Source organism: Lissotriton vulgaris, chromosome 7 (assembly GCF_964263255.1).
Source record: "Lissotriton vulgaris chromosome 7, aLisVul1.2, whole genome shotgun sequence".
Taxonomy (NCBI): domain Eukaryota; kingdom Metazoa; phylum Chordata; class Amphibia; order Caudata; family Salamandridae; genus Lissotriton; species Lissotriton vulgaris.
The window spans coordinates 492945900-492968047 of record NC_141695.1 but is presented as its reverse complement, the minus strand read 5'-3'; the positions used below and the strand labels follow the sequence as shown (position 1 = coordinate 492968047).

Here is a 22148-nt window from a genome sequence, read left to right as displayed (position 1 = left end):
CAATTAACTTTATCGTTCCCAATAACGCGTCTAATGTAGCTAATGTTTTGGCGTTTCGTGTATACTGGATTGATAATTTTACATTTCCCCTCACAAATCCGTAACATTTCAAGTATCTGTTTAATGACTCTTACTTCCTTCCTTTGTGATGAATCCTATTGAAAATCATGGCACCGATAGCCTCTGTTCATGTGCATATCTTTTCGATCTACCTATCTTGTCTAACTGCATCTTTATACAAATCTCTTATCCCCTATATATTCTAATATTTTTTCTAATAAAGCAATCCTGATAATTTAACTGTTTCCTATTCACTTACACTTTATGTTCATGGTGTACTTTCTGCACAAAGTTTTATTATTTTATTCACCTCCCCTCTGTGTTCATGATAGACCCTTTGCATATTTTTTTTATTGTATACTTAGGTAACTATCCGCATCCAGTCTTCTTTGGTATTTAAACCCTTTTCTATTGTATTCAGTGTGGAAATATACCACTGTTCCCTATTCTTTCTCTTTTTTTCAAGAGTTGTTACCTCTTCTCCCTATCGTTATTTTCTCCGCTATAAACCACTCAAAATCACAATGTCCATGTTTTAGGTCCCTATAGTGGTCCACTAATAGGGCATTTTGTTTACCAGTTTTTAAGTCCGATTTATGTTCTAACAGTCGGAGTCTCAATTCTCGTCCTGTCTCGCCTACATAAGCTAGTCCGCATGGGCAAAGAATTGAAACGTCGAAAGAAAAAACTGTACCTAATCCAGTCCTTAATCCTGACCAATAGGTCACCTTATCACTCTAAAGTTAACACAAGGGCATATTGTTTTTTTTTTATTAAATGTTTTTGGCAAAAAAAAAAATCTTTGAAATGGCTTTACCTAAAATATATTTTGAAGGAAGATAGAGCAAATCCCACTGCACTCCTCTCCACTATGGCACGTTAACATTATGGTGTGAATTGAAAGTACCGTTACCCAAAGTTTATGGGACATCTCGAATAAAGCCAGTGGATGTGGCCTCCTATCTCCCATGAGTACCTACCATGTCTGGAATGGTTGAGGAGTCCTTTGTTGTATTGACGCACATCCTGGGGCCTTTTCTTTCTAGCTACACTGCTGTCTAGAAAATATTTCCCACAGCTGTTATTTTCAGGATACAATTTTTGGCAGACAGCAAACTGCCTTCGTTTCCCAACAGTGGGTTAATGCCCACTCACATGTAATCGTAGCAGAGACTTCCTGTCTCGTCACTACGAATCTTCAAATACCTCGCATTGCCCTCTTAAATATATTTTTTTGCTTGGTTCCTTTAGAGTCGGGCGGAAGCTTTCCAAATATGTGCTTTTCTCAGCTTCCTAAGGCCGTGGAAAGCACCCGTTACACGGGATCCGCATCTTTCAAAGTCTGATCCTGTGCTAAGCAGCACCTGCATGACCAGCAATGTCCCACTTCCATGGCAACCCCACAGCTAGAGCAGGAGCTCTTACAAGGCAGCCAGGGGTCGCCATGACAGCAGGGAAATAGCCTGTGACTCGCATCACAAGACCGGCACACGGAGGGACTCGCTTTTGTATATTTAAAAAAAGAAGAAAAAAAAAAGGAAACAAAACAAAATATTAACAGGCAGAGTACTTAATTGCTAAAGGTGACTTACCCTTCCATGTTAATGAGGTAAGTCACCCTTCTGTTATCAGCGCTGGTTAACCCTCTATGACCGTGACTGCCGGTTCAGCTGATAAAGTTGTTACCACCAAAATAGAAGAAGGGCACTACTAGCAAGCCCAAATTTAAGGAAAAGGCCTTCGCAACTCCCGGCAACCATTTTATCAAACTGGGCAACCTAATTGTGTTTGACAGTTGCAACTTCACTAACTGCTAGGACTGCTGCCTTCCATCACCAGTTCCCTAGTTTAGACTCTAAATTGATTACGTCTGTCAAATAATACCACATGCATAGTGATTTTAAGGGTAATAAGGACTTTACTGTATACATACTGTCCATTATTACACTTGACACTATACACTCTTTTGACTTCCGAACTTGGCCGTCTTCAGAGCCTGTTCTTTAGTTATACAAAACCACAGGTCACACAGTATCTCCGACATAAAACTACAGGTTCATTGAGTTTTTGATTTTCACACACCTCAGTTTGCATCGTACGAGTTACTTACCTTCGGTAACAATGTATCTGTTAGAGACGATTCTAGCCGCAGATTCCTTCACGTAGAATTATCCCCAGGCGTGAGACTGGATCCGGAAACTTTTGCAATGTCGGTGCGGGGCGACACCACGCAACTCCACCCAGGCGTCGCCTGCGTACATGACGTCAGTGAGGTCACATAAGACCCACCCCGGCACACCCACGTCAGTTTTCTTCTGAGAACTTTTCTGCACAACAAAGCAGAGCCACCAGACAAAAACCGAGAGAGCATGGGAACAGTGTGCGAAAGAGTAGAAACAAAAGAGAGTGGGGACAAACGACACCATAAGGAACAGTGCAACACTGCAGTGTCCAAAGGCAGGGGTAGAAGAAAGAACAGAACAGAGCCCTGAGCAGCCAACCTGCCGGTATGTAGAAGCCTTCCCCCTCCCTTTCCCTCCCCTCCCCTCCCTGTGTCCTGGAGACAAGGAACATGCCGAAGGCATGACCCATGTTGCAGGCCTACCACCCGCAGTCAGAACAAGGAAGGGGGAGCCAGTCCCAAGACAGATAGGTACAACAAACCTCCAAGCCACCCAGCATAGAGGGCAACAACCCCCCAAGGAACAAGGGCAAGGCCTGGCCATATGAGCCCTATCCGGAGGTTATCAGAGGGGCCATGACCCCCAGCAGCAAGAGGAAGGGAGATGAGGACCGAGATTGAAGGCAAACAATTCCCAAACCTGGAGTAGCCAGAGCAGCGGGGCACAGAGCACCGTAACCCCATCCTCCCAGGAACCAAGAGGAGGAACCAACCGCAACCAAACGAAGCCACCCGTCAAGAGCAAAGAAGGCACTCACAGGAGACACCGCCCCCCACAGGGAGGCGAGTACCGAAGACCAACCCAAGGGTTCTTGCAGAACAGGGAGGAAGGGCGGGCCGTGAAGGACTCTGCGGCTAGAATTGTCTCCACCAGATACATCATTAGCGAAGGTAAGTAACTCGTACATCTGATAGAGACTACTAGCTGCAGATTCCTTCACGTAGAATAGATACCCTAGCAATACCCACGGGGAAGGAGGGTCTGCGAAAGGACCCCACCAGCCTGGACAGAACAGAAGGTCCCACAGGGAACCAGATCTGCGGGCTAGAAGTGAAAACATCATCCCTGCCAGGCAAGAGGAACTCCCACAAGTAGAACACCACCAACCCCAGAAGGTGTAGACGGAAGAGGAAGATCGAAGAGGCCCATACCCTCCCAGCAGAAGAACCAAGAGCAAGGCTAGAAAGGCTGAAGCACCTCATTCCCTTTACAAGGCAAAAGAGCCTCCATCTATTGCCAAGACAGGAAGAGGAGGAAGCCCAGAAGGCCCAAGGAAATGAGGGAAAAGAAGGTGAGCCCCCAGATGGAAGGCAACAGGCCAGCCAGAACAGTACCAACAGGCAGAAGCTGCCAGAATTAAGAAGAACAGCCCGGGGTTCCAGAAAGACCGGGAATTCGACGCCTGACAAGGGAGCACTCAGAATCAACCCAGCCCTCAGGCAGGAAGGGGAGAAAATGCCCGGCCACACCACTACATGGGAACCCACTTTGGAAGAACTTCCGCAGCAGAAGAAAAAACAAAAGGGCCATGGGAAAAACACCTTGACGCACAAGTTACTTACCTTTGGTAATGATAGATCTGTAAGAAACAGTAGTTAGTATTAGATTCCTTACCTTAGAATATCCCCAGGCGTCAGACTGGATCCGGAAACTTTTGCGTAGCAGTACCCTTACGCGTCTGTCGTTGGCGTAGTTGGCGCAGGGATGACGTCGCTGGAGTACTAAGACGCCGCCCTCGCACGCTGACGTCATTTCAACACTGGTGCCATGAAAATAGGGCCCTGAAAGGGGATGACCTTAACCCTAGATATCGGTTCGCAGAACGGGGAGGGTGGTTGGGGCAGTAAGGAATCTAATACTAACTATTGTTTCTTACAGATATATTGTTACCAAAGGTAAGTAACTTGTGCATCTGAAAGACACAGGTTAGTATTAGATTCCTTACCATAGAATAGATACCACAGCAATACCAACCTGTTGGTCTGCGAACCAATAATCACACCAAAAAGTCCTGGAGGACGGAACGGCCAAAGATGCCATCCATCCGAACTTGGCTGTCCAGGCAGTAGTGTCTTGCGAACGTGTGCAGCGAGGCCCACGTAGCTGCATGACAGATGTCCTACAAGGGGACTCCCCCGGCCCAGGGCAGTAGTACCTGCCGTGGCCCGAGTGGAAGGGGCCCTCAGCCCAACAGGAGGCTCCTCCTTAGCCAAAGAGTAGCATGCCTTGATGCACAACACGACCCACCGAGAGATGGTCCGTTTGTGCACCGCCCGTCCCTTCATAGCGCCCACGTAACTAACAAAGAGTTGGTCATCCACCCGGAACTGGCGTGTGCGATCCAGATAGTTTGAGAGCGCCGCTCTTCCTCTTTAGAGGGATGCGGAGGCGGAAAGAAGGTGGGCAAGGTGATGGACTGCCCGGTGTGGAAGGCTGTGACTACCTTGGGCAGGAGAGAGGGTCTTGTCCGCAACACAACCTTGTCTGGATGGACAGAAAGGAAAGGAGGCTTGGAGGTAAGAGACTGGGGCTCACTCACTCTCCTGGCAGAGGTGATGGCAACCAGGAAAGCAGTCTTAAGCGTAAGAAGACGGAGAGGACAGTTATGAAGCGGCTCAAAAGGAGCGCACATCAGGTAAGTCAGAACCAGGTTCAAGTCCCACTGGGGCATCAAGAAAGGAACAGGGGGGAACATAAGAGTGATGTACCTATTTACAATCGGGGACTTGAACAAAGAAGACTGATCAGGTAGCCTTAAGAAGGCGGAAAGGGCAGAAAGGTAGCCCTTGATAGTGCCCAGAGCAGAGCCCTGCTGGGCAAGAGAAAGAAGGAAGAGGAGAACCTCAGAAAGGGGGGCAGAGAGTGGATCCACAGCCTTTGCTGTGCACCATGCCACAAATCTGTTCCACCTGCAGGCGTATACAAACTTTGTGGAGGGACGCCTGGCTGCCAGAATCACATTACAAACTTCAGGAGGCAAGTCAAATGGCCTCAACTGTCGCCGCTCAATCTCCAAGCATGGAGGTGGAGACTGAACAGGTTCGGGAGGAGGACCGTCCCCTGCTGCTGAGACAGAAGGTCCTCCTGAAGAAGCAGACGAATCGGGGGATCGACAGACATGCTGAGTAGCTCGGGATACCAGTATCTTCGTGCCCAGTCCGGAGCCACAAGGATAACTTGGGCCCGGTCACGTCTGATCTTCTGCAGCACTCTGGGCAGAAGTGGTATAGGCGGAAAGGCGTACAACAGACCGTAGGTCCACTAGCGACGAAAAGCGTCTCCGAGCGAGTGCCGCTTTGGAAATTTCAACGTGCAGAACTGATTACATTGCGCGTTCTCTTCTGTGGCGAATAGATCTAACCAAGACTCTCCCCACTGCTGAAAGAGGCCTTGCGCCACGCCTGAGTTCAGACGCCCTTTGTGATCCATCATGCACTGACGGCTGAGTTTGTCCACCGTGGCGTTCAGGGAACCTGCCAGGTGTTAAACCACCAGGGTCACGCCCTGATGTTCCAGCCACTGCCAGAGGCGCAGAGCCTCCTGGCATAGGGTCCACGACCCCACCCCGTCCTGTTTGTTGGTGTACCACATGGCGGTGGTGTTGTCCGTGAACACCTGCACTACACTCCCCCGGACAGAAGGGGGAAAGACTTCAGTGCAAGCCGGATAGCCCACAGCTCCAGAATGTTGATGTGGAGCCGGGACTCCGCAGGAGACTAGAGGCCTCTGATCTCCGCCTCTCCCATGTGGCCCCCCCCAGCCCTGGAGGGACACGTCAGTCACAACTACGTGCTCCGGTTGGGGTAGGGAGAGGGATCTGGCGCTGACCCAATCGCGGTCCATGAGCCATCACTGCTACTGTCTTGCAGTGCCCTTCGAGATGAAGACATGGTCGGACAAGTTGCCCTGATTCTAGGCCCACTGAAACTTCAGGTCCAACTGCAGAGCCCGCATCCGCCGCCTGGCGTGATGCACTAGAAGGATGCAGGAGGCCATCAGCCCCAGAAGCTGCAGCGTCAACCTGACCGAGACTCGGGATAACGGCTGAAAGATCGGAATCAGAGCCTGAATATCCCGAACCCACTGTTCGGGAGGATAAACCCAAAACTGCACGAGTCTAGTCTAGAACTGCTCCCATCACAGGTGTGACTTCGGCACATTGATGGAGAACCCCAGCAGGTGTAGGAGGTCGGACGTAGTCTGGAGGTGGCTGACTACTGTCTGGGGCGAGCTCGCCTTTAACAACCAGTCGTCGAGGTGAAACCCCTAACCTGCACAGATGAGCTGCGACCACCGCCATCACTTTCGTGAACACCCGTTGAGCGCTGGTAAGGCCCAAGGGGAGCACGGTACACTGAAAGTGCTTGTGGCCTACCGTGAACCGCAGGTAACGCCGGTGGGCCGGCAGGACAGGGATATGAAAATAAGAGTCCTGCAAATCCAACACTACCATCCAGTCTCCCGGGTCCAGGGCAGCTAAGACCTGAGCCAGTGTCAACATCTTGAACTTCTCCTTCAGGAAGAAGCAGTTGACTTTCCGCAGGTCCAAGATAGTGCGTAGGCCCCCTTTGTCCTTCTTGGGAACCAGAAAGTAGTGGGAGTAACAACCACACCCTACTTCTGGTCCAGGAACGTGCTCGATGGCCCCCTTGGCCAAGATGCCATAACTTCCTCTCGCAGAAGATTCAAGTGATCCCCCGACATGCGCTGGTACTGCGGTGGCATTGCTGAAGGGGTCGCCTCAAAGGGGAGTGAGTAGCCCCTTCGGAAGATTTGCAGCACCCACCTGTCCGATGTGACAGTGCGCCAGTGGAGGAGGTGATGGCGAACCCTGCCCCCCACTGGCGTCACATGGGCCTGAAAGCTCGGACTAGGAGGGTTTTGAGGTGGATGCTGCAGGGGTAGGTGTGGACTGACCTCGCTGTTGTCCCCGACCGCTGCCACGGTGGTTACCACGTCCGCCACCGCGCTGGATATTAGTCTGCGGGCCGTGGCTGGCAGGACGTGTGGGGGCGCCCCTTCCTTGGCCACGAAAGGAGCGAAAGGCAACAGTCTGCGGGCGCGGGGCCGGGAGGCCCAAGGACTTGGCCGTAGCCCTGGAGTCCTTATAGCACTCCAGCAGGCCTTGTCACCAGAGAGGCGACGGCCATTAAACGGCATGTCCATAAGGGAGTTTTGGACATCAGCCGAAAAGTTGGCGGACCTCAGTCAGGCGTGGCGACGAATCGCCACCGTCGTTGCCATCGCTCTGCCAAGCGAGTCCGTGGTATCCAGCCCACACCGGATGGAATACCGTGTCGCATCTCGACCCTCCACGAGGGCTTTGTGAATTTAGTCGTACCCCTATGGACATTGTGGCAGCACGTCTGCTACCATGTCCCACAGAGAGTGGGGTAACGGCCCAAGAGGCACGCGGTGTTGACTGAACCCCAAACTAATTGAGGAGAACATCTTTTTACCATACTGTTCGTACCTCTTGGATTCCCGATCGGGGGGAGCCGTGGTAATGCGGTCTGGGAGTTAGAAGGCTGAATGACCAGGCTCTCAGGGTAGGAGTGGGTGGACAGGAAGCAAGGGTCGCCCGGAGCCGGGCTGTGGCGCCTGGCCACGTTTCTATCTACAGGCGAACCTGTAGCGGGCTTGGACCAAGTGCCCAGAAGAGCGTCTGATAAGGCCTCATTAAACGGCAGCGGAGGTTTAGCGGAGCTTTCCTGCGGTATAAGGACCTCAATGAGGAGGTTAGTCCTCACAGCCGCGACAGGGACCACAAGGCCCAAGGCCTTGGCAGCCCGCGTCAGCACCACACTATAGGCAGCCCCCTCCTCCGTAGCCACGGTAGGAGGGGAGACAAAACCAGTGTCTGGGGAGGTGTACAGACCACTGGCCTCCCCTAGCTCACCTGCCCAGTCCTGAGAAGAATGGCACTCACGTGCCAGAGGGTCCTCGGACCCCTGCCAATCTTCCTCGCCACCCATCTCCTGATATCCAGGGTCAAAGGATGGGGCCGGGTCGTAGAAGTAAAAATCTCCTAGCGGCATCGAATAAAATGCCGGACCCGAATCGAGGGTAGGACCTGGGTCGACATCGTCCTTGGACGGCGCCGGAGGAGTCAACCTGGGGGCCGGCGACGTTAGGTCGTAAGGTCGACCGGCGAAGGCCCGGATCCGGAACCGGATCCAACGGGACCCTGCGGCGTCGGGACTGAAGTCGCCGATGGCGCCGGGGCCAAAGCACCCGGCCCGAGTGGGGACCCAGTCAGGGCCGCTAGGCCTGAAGGCGCCGAGGAACCCGACGGAGGAGTGAGCGACTTCATGGCCATGAGAAGGCCTCGATCTCCTCTAGCGTCGCGTTCTGCCCAGGGACCGGTGGGGATGGAGCAGGCCGCGACGCCTGCGGCTCCGGTGGAGCCGGTGTCACCCGAACCCCCGGCTGCGTCGCGCGAGCGTCGGGGGGAGTCAGAAGAGCGATGTCGCCTCTTCGACTTATTGTGCCTCTTACCTGAGGACTTTGAGCCCCAAGACTGATGACGACTCCCGGAACTGTGGAGACTCCGGCCCCACGACCGGTCCCTCGACCTCCTTCCGGACCGGGACTTCGAGCGGTGCGGGGCTGACTGCCGGAGTTCGAGTCGCTTCCGGGACTGCTCCCCTCTAGCTTTGGATGTCAGGGCCGGGCAGTCGGAGCAGGACTTGTCGTCGTGTTCGGGGCCCAGACAGTGAAGGCACCAGCGATGGTGGTCGCTAACCGACATCAGTCGGCAACAATCGACGCAGGGTTTGAACCCGGGCATCCCTACCGGCACCGTCTGAGTCGATAGACTTCGAAAGATAATCAAAAAGGATCGAAAAAGTTAGTCAAAAACTGACTATGCGTACTACTTTTTCCGGATCGGCGCGGAAAAAAGAAGAACGGACGTCAACGCGCGAGGGCGGCGTCTAAGTTCTCCGGCGACGTCATCCCGGCGCCGACAACGGACGCGGAGCGGCAGACAACGCCTACCGACGCGCAAGGGTTCTGCTACGCAAAAGTTTCCGGATCCAGTCTGACGTCAGGGGATATTCTAAGGTAAGGAATCTAATGCTAACCGGTTTCTTTCAGATAAGCAGCCCAAGCAAGCAGAAGGACTAATCTCAGGGCCAAGTCTGCACAACAACTCCAGCAAAACAAGTACACACATAGGCACAAAGGGCCGTCCAGCAGCCAACAATGCCGAAGTCCCAGGGGAGGACTCAATGGCCAGAAAACCCACTCCACAGTCCGAACAAGTGGCCTAAGAAGGCCCAGAACCAGCCTAACTCAGCAGTCACTGAGGAGGGGAAGGAGGAGGAGGGGAAGGAGGGCGGAAGCCCTGCTAGGAACCTGTGGATGGCGGGGTCAGCCGGGGCATGGAACAACAGGCTACCGTCAAACCAAAGATCAATGAGCCTCTCCCGAATATTTTCAGGGAACACGCCGTCCCGAAGCCAAGCATGGCAACGGAGGGCGACTGAGGAAGCCATGGCCCGGCCCAGCACCTCCAAGATGTCCAGAGCGGAGCGGAGAATAAACACTGCTAGCTCCCGGCCATCCACAGCATGATGCTGTAAGTCCGCATGGACCGTCTCCTGGGAGGCTGCGGATACCAGAGACTCAGCTGAGTCCCACATACAAGAGGAGGCCCTAGCCAACATACACAAGTTGTTAAGAGCCCACAGGGCAGCGCTGGTTGAGGCGAACAGGTTGCGCCCCGAAGAGTCCAGCCAGCCACCCTCCCGGGAAGGCGGAGTCAGTGGCGGCAGGGAGGGAAAGGCGGTCCACAAACGTGGACTGGCAGCAGAGGGGTGGATGGAAAGGTACGCTGGGTCACGCGGCGGCGGAAGATGCCGGTGCAGAAGGTGCTCAGGCACTGGATCCCCTGAGGCTGGACGCCTCCAAGCCCCCGTCAGGAAAGAAAGGAGCAAACCCTCAAAGGGAAGTAAAATCTCCCTCCCACCAAACAAAAAAAAAAAAAAAGATCTCCCTCCCACCAGAGCCTTGGTGGAGAACCTCCAAGAGATGGTCCGCCGGAAAGTGAGCAACCGGGTCACCCATGCGCAGAATGCCCACGGCCATGGACACCGCGTGAGCGAAAGCCGCACCCGCCTCCGTAGGGCCTCGCTGTGGAGAAAGCAGCTCCTCCGTGGGAGACGGCTGCAAACTAAGGCGGCCATCCCCGTAGCCAAGCGTGAAGGGCAAGGGCGAGACCTGGAAGTCCGAAGGAACGGAAGAATGAGGGACCTGCCGCTACTCCGCCGAACACCTCTGCCTTAGAAAGGGTGGGGAGCCGCCCTTCGACGACGCCGGTGAAAAAGATACCACACGGGGACCAGTCTTCGGGGAGGATGACACGAGTATACAGCCTGCCTCTGGAGATGGGGCGTCCGAAGACGAATCCGCGGCACGACCCCTGCGCGGAGCCATAGAGTCCGCCGTCTGAGGCAGGACGTCGACATCCTCCAGCATTGCCGGACAGGGTCCCTCCAAGTCACACAGCACCAGGGACCGGAGTGGACCAGGAGCCGAACAGGCTGAAACAACGCCGACTCAACCTCCGCCGAGGCGGCCGCCTGGAGGAACAAGGAGGGCCTGGGGAGTGACACAAAGCCCTTCGCCAGCCACGGCCCAGAATGTAGCGGAGGTCGCCCGCCAACCCATGGGGTTGCGCCAGGGAGGATTTCACCTCCCACTCGCCCTCCAACAAGGCAGCTGCCTGTGGGGAGGGACGAGACGGGCCCGGAGAGGGACGATGGGCCCCCACCCAGCCTCGACCCGGAGCAGGATGAGGAGGATCCACCGACCCCTGTGGCTCCGCACGGTCCAGCCGCTACCGGCGCCGTAGTGGCGTCACCTCGGCCTTAGACAGGACCACCATGTCAAAGGACCGAGAGGGGCTCGGGGATGCGACCCGAGCCCTGGTGACCTTCTGCGACACCAAAGGGACACCCGCAGGAGTTTGCGGCGAGGCAGAGGCGCCCTGGTCTAAGGAGGAACCCCAGAGGGGCTGCACCCCAACATTACCACATCCTCCAAGCCTGGATCCGAGCCAGTCAGCGCCGGAGCCTCCGGCGCGGAGGGCCCCCCAAAATGCAAGAGATCCGCTGAAGCCCTAGTAAGGGAAGGAGGAGGAGGAGATGCCAGCGAGGCTTGCAAAGTCGCCGCGTATGTCTCCATCTGGACTCTCAACGCCCCAACACGGGAAACGGTGGATAGGACGACACATTGGGCCACATCACCCGCAGAGAGCCCACGCCCCCGGATGGCCAGAAACCAGCCCCGGGGACAAACTGCAACACTTACCCTCCGGGGAGCGATGCTCACGTGACATCGGAGAAGGGTGACGACGACGACCAGGGCCGTATCTGAATCCGTCTGCCGAAGCTGATCGAGGGGAGGACGTCGACCTGGGGAGACGCGCCAAGAGTAGTTTCATCCGGAGCTCTCGCCACAACTTCGACTTCAACTGTTGGCACGCCTCACCGTCAGTGATGCTGTGATCCTCCCCCAAACACCACATACAAATGAGGTGAGGATGCGTCGCCGCCAAAGACGCCCACACGACGTCTTGAAGCCCAAAGGCATTCGCACACTGTTCCACCAAAGAGACAATGGGGAAAAAAAAAGTGCCTCAAACAGTCCCGTAGCAAGGACCAGATCCGCGTTGCATGCGGAAAAGGAAAAAAACTGACGTAGGCATGCCGGGATGGGTCTTATGTGACCTCGCTGACATCACATACGCGGACGACGCCTGGGCGGAGTCGCATGGTGTCGCCCCGCCCACGGCACGCAGGGACGCTATGACAAAAGTTTCCAGATCCAGTCTCATCCCTGGGGACAATTCTACGTGAAAAAAACTGCGCTGGTAGTCTATCAGATAAGTAACCCTATACTTCCGGGTTAACTCAGTACCCATGTTCACTAATGGAGCACCCATTGCCATAGTGTCCGAGCAACACGTTTCGGGAGGAGAAATTCACACTAGTTACAGTTTCATTTTCGGCTAGTCTCAACTTCACGGCAAGTGTTTTGAGATTGAAATGCAACCTTACACATTCCATGAACTTATTGGTCTTATACTTCATTTGTAGAATATAGTTACGGAAACTAAATTTTGGTCTCGTAAGTTCCTTTCCATACCATTGATTTTACATATCACGTGCACATCATTTTAATTATCACTGATTCATGTTTTGTCACTGTTCGAAAAAGGGGTTATCAATCACCTTATTGGCATTATGTCACTTTTCCAGAGTCGGACCTCAATATACCATCGTTTTGGGTCACTATCGTTTTTAACATAACACACGCACATCGTCTTTAATCGTCACCGCTTTTGCACTTCAAGTTGTCACCGCTTGAGACAGGGGTTATTAATCACCTTATTAACACCTTTCTAGAGTCGTAACATTCCATTCTGTTGGATCACCTTTCCACTGACACCACTTCACCAGTTGACCGCTTTGATCAGTTTTAGGTTCAAATCACGCAACAACCCACCTCTTTTCCAAATCCATGCAAACTACGTGTAATTCACAGATTTTGACTGCATCATTCCACGGTGTGATTACAAAACAACATGCATGTACATGACAGTGAAATATCACATCAATCACCTACGTTTCTATGTTTAATTATTGCATTGTGCTGAATATGACCTCTATGTTTTCAGATAAAATCCCCTGATGAAGGGCAAGCCCGAAATGCATTGGGCACAATAGAACAAAAAATATGAGACTTTAACATTACTGCAGAAAGTAGTATACAGTTATGAACTAAAAAACAATAAGAATATATTTGAAAATATTGACAAAAAGTTAAACTTTATTGAAAATCAACGGAGTGCAATTGGGTACGCCCTCCCACACAGAGCAGCGCAAATCAGCCATATTACTCATCCCCAAACTCAGGGGTATTTACCAATTAGCACTAACGACCGTTATACCCTGCAAAGGTCCTTCTTCCATTTGGACTTAACAACAAAATAACAAGGAGGGGTGGGGCTAGCCACGCTGGGAAATGGCCGCGCAGTAGGCGAGCTCTCCGGATCAAACCACGATCCTTCATGAATCCTGTATAAATAACCTACTAATTGAATGCCAAAACTAAGTGACTGCACGGCGGAACAGACCAGCAGCAGAATGTGCTGTATATTTGCAACGAAAATCGGCCCACTACGCATTAATACCTGCAAATACTGCTTGCCGGATTGCGGCCTGGGGCGCATGGACGCCCACGTTCCGGCGTAATCAGTACGCAAGTCCCAGGCGCGACCAGAGAGCTGAAGGCCAGTGAGTGCAGACACCATCGGCCCTGCTGGGCGGGGAGTGCGGCAGACTGTTGGGGGTGCTCCACTGTCCCAGCCACCAACTTTAGAGCAGACGGCAGTCTCAAACTACAGACGGGGAGTGTGACGGCCCCAGTTACCCCCGAGTGCTGCATCAGTGGTCGAGATCGGGCAGCGGTGGGACAGGCACACCATCGGTCCACAACTCTTTGTGCCGGCCAATGTCAAAACGGTGGAGGTGCTCTGATGTGAGGACTCTGTAGTCAACATCTGGCAACGCTGCACGACCCATAAGGGAAGGAGCTGGGGTGCGATCGGACAGCAGTGTGAGCTCTGCGACTATGGGGGCTGGGTGCTGAAGTGTTGGGACATGCGTGCTGATCCCGGAGTACTGCGTTACCCACGGAACCCATAAAGCGTGTGATGCTAGTGTTGAACTGCATTGCAATGCACGCGGCAAACACCCAGATAAAAGTTGACTGCAATAGGTTGCCTCGTCTATGAACACTAATTGCTCACTTAAAACTGAAGCTACTGCGTCACAACCAACTTATGCTGCACGGTTATTCGTCGGAGGGAGGCAGACACATATCCAAACACCCAGCGACTGCGCTGGACTTGTGCCATTTTTTAATCTGCACGCAGTCACACAGATTCAGTGCCGCTCCACTGACTCCCAAGGATTAGACTACTGGACCACCTTGAGGGTGGATTGCTGTGTTCCAAGAAAACCAAGTGAGAGGCCTATGTGCACATTACTCTATCAACGCAAAGAGTACTCATCCCCTGTGCAACACAATCATAGTGGGGTTGAGTTGGCCCGAACCCTACTACTAACGCGGGGCCACGTTGTAGAACCTTCTGTTCTGTACCATTAACCTCTAAGCAGACAATCAATTGTGACATCTCAGAACTAGCAGGTGAGAAGCGCCTTCGAAGCTCCCTCAGAAACCTATACGGTACATGCAAGATGGGGAAGCCAGATAAAAATCAGCCGAAACTGCACTTTGAACGGAAGACAACGGAGTCTAGCACTGACACCACTGAGCAAAGTCAGGCAAACACAACTGCGTCAGGTTAAGATACAACATTAGATTTTCACGCAATGTTCGCAGCCATACAAGCAACATTATCCAACATTGATGGAAAGATAGACACTTTAACCTACTGTGTTGATCGCATTTCGGAGAGGTTAGATAAGGATACAAAACGTATAAACATGGCAGAGCGTCGAATATCTGATGCAGAGAATGCGCAACATCAAATTGAGTTAAAACAAACTAAAGTAGATAAAGAACTGCAACACCTGAAAGACAAAACTGAATATCTAGAGGGAGGCCTGGTCAAGACGCTGTAACCTATGTTTAATGATTCTGACTTGGTACTTAAATACAACTGTGGCATAGTAGTGGACAGCATAGAAACTCAAATAACTAGATGGATAACTCTCCCCCTTTCCATAGCTGATAGAATATCACTGATAAAAATGGTGTTCCTGCCAAAACTGCTCTCCCTCTTTGCCAATATACCAATAACTCATCTCGCCTCAATTTTCACCAAAATATGTGCAAGACTCACTAAACGGATATGGGCTGGAAAGCAAGCACGTATAAGTCTTCACACATTAACACTTTCATATGCATCGGGCGGATTTGCAGTGCCTGATATCTATCTATAATATCTATGTGCCCAGGCTCAGTACGCACATCACTACTATCACCCAGTACAATATCTACCTTACTTTGTAGGTGGAAGATGGCGACCCGAACCCAATCCTACTGTCCAGTATACTCACACATACACGGCCTTATCTCTCCCCGCGTGAAATAAATACAATACGAACTACCTCGCAGGCATGGACACACATTAGTCAATTAGCGCATAAAACTCCTGTACATGTCTTACTACAATGGGTGACCTATATCCAAACTGAACCTTTCTCACTCCTAACGACCTTTCATATATAAGTAACCAAACTTTATTATTCAGATTTATCACAGACTGAGAGCTGCCATTTGAGTTTTATATCCCAACTACCCCAATGAACCTCCTGCATTACACTCTTTGCAGACGATGATAGCCACATCCACTCATTCTGATACAAACGGAAATTGGAGATCACACCCTCAAAGCCCGTGACAGCTGGAATAAACTGTTGGACACCCCCTTGACAGATGACGATTTGACATCATGCTGCTCACTCACTTCATTACTGACACCCAATGGTAATCTCTGTATCATAAATTACAAATATTTACATCAAATCTATCACACTCCATTGAAACTGCATAAATATGGATTGGGGGATAGTGCGAATTGTAAAAGATGTGTGCAGACTTTGCACACCTTGCATGGAGCTGTGCTAAGGTTAAACAATATTGGGAGGATGTGACCTGCTTTTTGGGAGCAGTCATATCATGAACGTTGACCTGCACATCACCCTTTTGCTTACTGGATCATTAGTTACCTGTGAAATCTTCTAAGAAAAAATGAGTAGCTATCATGCCGCTCCTGGCGTAACGTAGAGAAGCGATGCATTGTGATAGTAAACAGGCCCCCACTCTCACACGCTGGATGCTGTCTACTGTAGAGACAATTTTTCAATACATGCAGAAGAACTGCCCACTGACGGTAAACCATCGGATTACTGGGAGCCTCTAACTACATATCTACGAGAGCATCCTGATCTGAGGAATGTTACTCCTTAATTTGAACATCTGAATTGTAATTATGATGCCGTATAGCTGTACCAGTTTGCCACTGTTTATTATAAGCAATGTGATGTATGGTGCTCCTTACAGGACCATACTTCCCAAAATGTTCTGATTGTGGTTACTATTATCTAACAAAAGCATTAAATATTTTAAAAAAACAACAAAAAAAACAGGACATAATGATGCTTTGACTATGCAATGATTGTCTGATTAGTGCCATAAATGACAAAACTTTAATGTCTAAATACACTCTACCTATATGTATATCGCATATCGCATATGATTATATGATTATGTATGTTATTCTCCATATTGGAAGCATTCTTATGGTGCTTTATTTGATGTGTTTTTAATGTATGTATTTTATATGGTTTTTTTTATTGACATTTATTAAATAAAACAATTGTAGATTTGCATTTTGGCTTTGGAGACCTAGTAATATTATCTGATGACAATAGTGTGTTGTGTATGAAAGTGGAATAAGTTATTGATGGTGTGTGTTCTAAATGCCTACCAAGCTACGAAGGGCATTGTTTCTTTGCCTTATAAAATATAAATGACCTGTCTATACCCATCACCTATTTCTTTATGAAATTGTTACTCATTATCCAAATATACATGCGCCTACTACTACGAAAGCATTCCTTGCTTCTAGCTGTGCTACGTGCTTTGTAATAGCCCTTGGCAACTCACTAAAACCTGTATATTATCAGACACCTCAATGATAAAAACAAACTGAGAAAGAGAAGAAGCCATGCAGAAGAAATGGTATGGTACAGGAGCGGCCGCTCACAGCGTCTTTGCAGCAGCAGTTGCTATGGACTTCCACTGATGCCTTATGCACATGGAGCCGAATAATGTGGACATCCCTTAGGCAGGGATAGATCTTGGCTGGAGTAAGTGTATGGGACCAACTGGGCAAGGACGTTAACTAACTGCAGTAGTTTAGGGATACTGTGCACATAATACAAAAACACAAATGGATTTCTCCATCTAGAAAAAAATGCAGGTAAAGAAAAAGAAAAACTAAAGGATTTGGTAGAAAAACTGTAGAAACTGATTCCTTACATGTACTTACCGAGCGTTGTGGATTTTTGTGCACCTCCAAAAAGTCAACTATACTGAACCACTGAGGACCGCAAACTACAAGTGGACTTCCTAATTAAAAAAAAAATGGTAGATGATTGGCCTTTAAAGTAATTGTGGTAAGGTATTCAAGGCCAAGAATGATCAAAGTACTGGGCCGGAGTAAAGCACAGATTGAGGCTGGTTAGAAATAAACTAGCCTCCACTGGGGAGGGGGGGGGGGGGGTGATTATCCTGAAGCAGAAGCGCTGTAGGCTCCACCTAAGAAAGAAAGCTCTATAAAATAAAACATTTGCCTAGATAATAAAATTTGTTCTCGTGGGGAAGCAAGGATGGGCCTCAGACTTTCTGGTTTCAGATTATGTAATTTCCTAAAGGATGGCTACCTCTTTTTCTTTTTTAACACTAAAGGTGTATGCTTTGTTTTTAATTCTTGATGCATGATGGTAGAGCGTGGGTGTCAGGCAGAGGCAACATTAAAGCTCAGCTTGTTTTGGGCTCAAGGGTGCAAAAGGACCTTGAGCTGAGTCAGAGCTAGGCCTCTGTTTTAACCCTTAAGTGGCTCGCCCACATCTAGTACCAGGGGCTGTGAGAGAAAGTAGATCACGCAAATATATTGTAGACAGAGTGAGCAGCACAGAAGCCTTCATTGTTGCAAGCACCCAAGCTCTCAGCAGCACAAGGCATCGAAGTTGCCAGCAGCAGGAGAAAGAAGTGTGTCAGTCAGTCAGATGGATGATTCTGTCAGTAGGTGGGTGGAGAGGCTTTTAGATAAGGGATGAGCCTGTCAGCAGGAAAGAATGGCAGAAGGAGGGAAGAAAGACCATGAGCTAGAGAAAGTAGAGGCCTTTCAGGATGAGGGAGGAGAGGCTGCCAGTGGTAGGAGAGATCGTCTTGGCAGGAGAGGAGAGTCTGTGAATCAGAGGGAGGCGATTCGGTTATTAGAAGGGAGAAGTCTATCAGTCAGATAGAAGGGACACTGTCAGCAGGAGGAAGGAGAGGCTGTGAGTCAGCAAAAGGGTTGCTATCAGCACGGGGTAGAAGTCAACAGAAAGAGGGAAAGGCTGTTAGTAGGAGGGAGAATCGCTGTCAGTAGGAGGGAGGAATGGTTGTCAGTGATAGGGGTGAGCCTCTGACTAGGAAGGAGAAGAGGCTGTGAGTCAGCGGGAAGCCAGGCTGTCAATGTGAGGGAGGCTGGGCTGTCAGCAGAAGGAAAGAGAGGCAGTCAGTAATAGAGGTGAGCCTCTCAGCAGGAGGAAGGAGAGGCTCTGAGTCAGCGGGAGGCGACAGTCCGCGAGAGGAGACTGTCAGCGAGAGGTGGGGGTGGTGAGGTTCCGTGAATCCTGAACCCGTTTGATAAAGGTTATCGTACCACGACGATTTTGGTATCAGCGAACCGCAAATGACGAATGCGGTATGCATGAGTGTTTTCGTCATGTTACACCGATGGATTCACTATGCATTTGACGATTTCGTCTCGAACCCTTGGGTTCCATTTTGTGTACGGCAGCCATTTTGTGGGTTGCCCTCGCATTAGACTGATGACTGCAGGATGACTGTGGCCATGCAAGTCTCTAAGGACACATACACCTTTGCTGACTCCCCTGTGACCTGGGCAAGCTGACTCCACTGCCTGAAGCCAAACTTGTTCGGCCAGTTCCTTTCCCAGTGGCCGAATGAGATTAGCATCCAGGTGCACATATCGTAAACCTTTCATCGCACACAAACTATGCCTAATCTTACACACACCTGTCTCTGTTTCTTTCTTTATGACTAGCTTTACGATGAGGAGGTGCCCGTTTTTATTGAGGGTCTGTCGATATCTGATGGAAATACTGGACCTTGCCGGGTAATTAATTAATTGTGGGCTGAACAAACTGAAATATGGGCTTGTAATCATGACTCTGCTTTTTCTTTGTAGTGAAAATACGTGAATGATTCACTGTAAAATAAGGAATGTTTGCCTGAAGCATAATATATAACAGAAGCATTCCTTAGCAGAATCAACCTACCGCCGCGGGCAGCTACTTAGAGAGGATGGAGTTTTTCAAGATGGAGAGACCTGCAGAAATTGTGAACTTTAAAAGCCAGATACGAAAATTGATCATTCGGAAAAGATTTTTAATTTTGTGCTTATTTATGCTACTGAGTTTAATGATGTTTTTAATTGGTTATGTCACCTTCTCTTTTCAAGTAACGTTTATGCCTACTATGCAACCTACACCTCCTCCTACTGTTCCCTCGCATTCTTTTCACCCTCTGCCTGAACATGAGTCCATTAGGAGAATGGAATTCGCAAATAATTCCTTTGTTCAGCTTCTGTACCAACACCAGCTAGTAGTGAACATGACTAATTGTTGTCTGTGTGGCCTTATGCCCCATACTACCGATAAAGGTATTCCTTACCTGGTTCTGCCATTTAGTTACAATGGTTCTTTGTGGGCGTTTCGGACGATGTTCATATATGCCACTGAACCGTATCCCCCACGTTCCACGAGAAGTAATTCGAGCAACAAAGCATTGGTAGTGGGGATCACAAACATGAGCAGAAACATTGATTCGTATAGAACGATTCCCAGAGATGAGTTGCAAGCTTACGATAGATGGAACATAACAGGATATGGAGTCACTGAGTGAGAACCAGCGAGTAAAGAGATCCTCTCCGATTTGGATAGTACCCCATCAGGGTCACCTATGTCTACAAGGTAATGGCAAGAATCCGAGAGCTCAGTTAGGAAAAAGTGTTTGCACTGAGACGTATGTCTTTGCATCTCGGACTTCCCCGTCGTTTCTAGCAGCTAAGGGTACATATTTCATCTGTTATGACAAGGCGTATACATGGTTGCCCCCTGACTTCTCGGGGACATGTTTTGTTTCTTTTCTGTTGCCTCTCACTTTTACAGCTGCGGCAGATTACCATAAGATGAGAGTTGCTAGAGGTGTCTTCAGTAAGGAAGATACCGCAGGGCAAGAGTTGGGAGATTTCTTTAAAGGTTTTCTGCCGTTCTGGGGACCGATGGCAAACAGCAGGAACATTCGCGAATTGACGAGAGTGGTTGAGTCCACCATAGTCGAAACTGCTGGTGCCCTTAGTAACTTGACTGCGAAGCTCCAGTCGGATAGACTTATGACATTGCAGAATAGAATTGCTCTTGACGTTTTACTTGCAGACCGAGGTGGGGTATGTAAAGTGATCCAATCGAGTTGTTGTATTTTTATCCCAGACAACGCTCCGACAGTTTTCCAGGCCATTTCCAAGTTACATTAGATCTCCGAGTCTGTACATATGGCTGAAGGAAATTGGTCGTTGATGGGATGGTTTTGAGAACTGTTATCCACATGGCGATGGAAGATTCTGATGGTCATTGGGATGGTATTGGCTATCCTTTTCTTGTTCTGTCTCTGTGTACAGTGTGCTCCGGCAATATGTGGCCTTTGTGCTACTTCGTGTTCGAGGAGACCTGTCCAGAGAGAGTTACTAAGTACTAGGATGATGCTACAGCAACATCTTGATGATCTGATGAATATAGACTTGAATTCAGATTGAAGTGAGTTTAGGTTATTGCCAAATGTAAGGGCAAAAGGAGGGTCTGAGGTTCCGTGAATCCTGAACCCGTTTGATAAAGGTTATCGTAACACGACGATTTTGGTATCAGCGAACCGCAAATGATGAATGCGGTATGCATGAGTGTTTTCATCATGTTACACCGATGGATTCACTATGCATTTGATGATTTCGTCTCGAACCCTTGGGTTCCATTTTGTGTACGGCAGCCATTTTGTGGGTTGCCCTCACATTAGACTGATGGCTGCAGGATGACTGTGGCCATGCAAGTCTCTAAGGACACGTACACCTTTGCTGACTCCCCTGTGACCTGGGCAAGCTGACTCCACTGCCTGAAGCCAAACTTGTTCGGCCAGTTCCTTTCCCAGTGGCCGAATGAGATTAGCATCCAGGTGCACATATCGTAAACCTTTCATCGCACACAAACTATGCCTAATCTTACACACACCTGTCTCTGTTTCTTTCTTTATGACTAGCTTTACGATGAGGAGGTGCCCGTTTTTATTGAGGGTCTGTCGATATCTGATGGAAATACTGGACCTTGCCGGGTAATTAATTCATTGTGGGCTGAACAAACTGAAATATGGGCTTGTAATCATGACTCTGCTTTTTCTTTGTAGTGAAAATATGTGAATGATCCACTGTAAAATAAGGAAGGTTTGCCTGAAGCATAATATTTTGTATAAAAAGGGAAGGCTTGCTTTGTAAGATTGAGCAGTCTCCTGAGAACCTACATGCTGTTGTACTTCTAGGACCTTTGTTACTGGCTGCAGTTAATAAACTTGATCTTTGAAGTCACCAAGAAGTACCCCGTGTCTCTGTACTCTAAGACAGGTGAATCAGGAAGACTAAGGGCGTTTCCCCTGGCGCCGCTGGGTTTAAATACCCGGTTCTTCAGTTGGCGCCCAACTCGGGCCGACTTCAGCGGTACCGGTCCAAGCCTGATGATCGCGAGGAGCTTCGTATGAAAATTCTGGAGGAAGGCCAGCCACTTCATCGACCCCTGTATGTCGACGTGGTCCGAAAGTCTTTGCTGCGAGGTTCCCCGCTTTCAGACGGCTACGAAGGACTGCTGCCCTGACTGTCGCCCTGTCTTGGAGCCTTTTGATGATTTGTAAAGCGAGACGATAAACGGGTCTTCTGGCGACGTCATGGATACCTCAGTTAAGTATGAGTGGAGCGTCTCCCAGTCCTTAGTTTGTTTTGGTATCCTTCGGGATCGCTTTTATTTGGTACCTGCA

The 22148-nt window shown here is 49.9% G+C and overlaps 1 protein-coding gene across 11 annotated transcripts in view; it reads right to left on the bottom strand.

Moving 5' to 3' along the window:
• Nucleotides 1-22148, bottom strand: part of MAP2K4 (mitogen-activated protein kinase kinase 4) — a 767786-nt gene that overhangs the window by 642564 nt on the left and 103074 nt on the right. The gene's annotated exons all lie outside the window — the stretch shown is intronic.